The sequence below is a fragment of the Octopus bimaculoides genome, chromosome 2 (assembly GCF_001194135.2).
Source record: "Octopus bimaculoides isolate UCB-OBI-ISO-001 chromosome 2, ASM119413v2, whole genome shotgun sequence".
NCBI lineage: Eukaryota > Metazoa > Mollusca > Cephalopoda > Octopoda > Octopodidae > Octopus > Octopus bimaculoides.
In genome coordinates this window covers 158,167,011-158,169,254 of record NC_068982.1, presented here as the reverse complement: position 1 = coordinate 158,169,254, position 2,244 = coordinate 158,167,011, and the positions used below count along the sequence as shown (strand labels likewise).

Sequence of the window (2,244 nt, the reverse complement as noted above, 5' to 3'; positions counted from 1 at the left end):
TATATACATGCAGATATACACTTTCACATATATGCAAACATAAATGCCCATATGTATACATACATATATACGAAGGTATGTATGTATAAATGTATGTATACATAGGTAGATAAATTCACATACATACGCACACAAACAAACGTGCCCACACACACACACACACTCACGGTAGATACATTGGCAGAAGTGTATGTACATTGATACTATGTTAGCGTGAGCAGGAAAAGACACATTTGTTATTCTGTAAATCAATAAACCTGGCGACTTCCTCAGATATTTAATGCCAATATTATATGGCGAGGACGAAAAACCGCAATACTGAAGATATCTAGTCGAGATGCTTGACAATATTAAATTTACATAGTATTCCTGCGACTACATAAACGACGTGTCCCGTTGCACTTAGTATTTCATTCTCCTGTGAAAGATAAAATAAGTACCAGTAATTATCCTGGTATAGAATAATTCGTCTAAATGTGTTTCTTCACTATTTATGAAGACTTCTTTGTGTCTAGGCAGATACAAAATCAATAAAATTAATCGTGTTCCATCAAACCGACGTATGAATACCTAAGACGTCTGAGGCTGTGACCTCTGCAAGCGTCAAGTGAGGTAGCTTTTTGCTTCTATTTTTTTTTTTGCATTTATTACTTGGTTTCCTAAATTTCTTGGACTTTTTTGTTCATCAGTCAATTTCTCACGATTATCGAACCCTTATTATTATGATTATTATTATCATTATTATTATTCCAATCATATATATGTCTGTCTGTATATATATGTTTGTATGTATATATTCACTTATATCGCGTGTATGTGTGTGCATATATGTTTGCATATGAGTGTGTGTGTATATATATATATATATATATATATATATATATATATATATATATATATATATATATATATATGGGAGAATGTACGAAAAAAAGCAACAACAGACGAGGACAGGTGGGGTAAACAACAAAAGGATGTATTAGTTTGATGCTCGGGAATACAGAAAGTCTTTAACGTTTCGAGCTACGCTCTTCAACAGAAAGAATACGGAGAAAACAAGGAGAAAAACACGGAGAAAAGAAATTGAATGGTCTTTGGTCAACGATCTATCATGGCTTCTATCATGGCTTCTTTGTTTATCATATATATATATATATATGGTCATACTATAAATAATGTGTTTTTTCAGTTGCATGAATTAAAATTCGGATGGGGACGGGATAAACTACCTGCATCAACTTGCTATAAAAACAGGTAGTAATTTGAGCTTGTGCTTATTCTTAGTGCAAGTTTTAAAGAGTGCAGTTCGATTATAACAGTGACGAATGAGCATATTCGGCATATTTTGCTTTATGAGTTCAATAACGGAAAGTGCGAGGAATATTAATGCAATACATGGGGGTCAGACAATAAGCTTAAGCCAGTTTCAACGGTGGTTCCAGAAATTCCGAGCTGGAAACTACAACCTACAAGCCGAGCCTCGTCGTGGAAGATCTGTAGAGCTCGACGAGGACGTCCTGCAAACCCTGGTGGAACAAAATCCCATCGTAACTGTTGAGGAACTACCACAGAAGCTTGGATTTGTTCCTCCAACCATTCATCGATACCTGCGTGCCATCGGAAAAATCTGCAAACATCAGCACTAGAATAAAAACGATCATTATTGGTTTCAAAACGAAAGGTGTCCTTCCATGAGGATAAAGATAGGCCACATACAGCAGGGATGACATTCTAAAGGCTGGAGCAGTTTGAATGGAAAACGATACCCTATCCACCATATTCGCCGGACATTGCCCCATCTGATTATAATTTATTCAGTAGTCTCCAAATTCATTTGGATGGAAAAAATTGAATTCTGTAGACGAGGTCAAAACAGTACGGGAAGTGTATTTTTCTTCACGGACAAGTGAGTTTTCGAAGAGGATCCTTGCAAGTTTACCAGACAGATGGAAGAACATTGTAGTAAATAAAGAGGAGTATATTTTACATTAAGAAAGATCTTAGTTTATCATAATTTTTAAAATTAAAAGAAATATAAAAATATCACATCATTTATGGGATGACCCTATATATATGTGTGTGTGTGTGTGTGTGTATTTCTGTATTCCTTTCTATCGCAGAGCGTAGGCTCGAAATGCAAAAGACTTTCTCACTTCCCGAGCGTTAAATTAATTCATCTGTTTGTTGTTTACACATCCGTCTTCGTCTTTTGTTTTTGTTTTCTGTAAATTCTCACCATATATA

General features: G+C 35.1%; 1 protein-coding gene across 3 annotated transcripts in view; it reads left to right on the top strand.

Annotated features, from left to right (window-relative positions):
• LOC106874384 (glutamate receptor ionotropic, kainate 2) overlaps positions 1-2,244 on the top strand; it is a 1,088,700-nt gene that overhangs the window by 1,081,584 nt on the left and 4,872 nt on the right. The gene's annotated exons all lie outside the window — the stretch shown is intronic.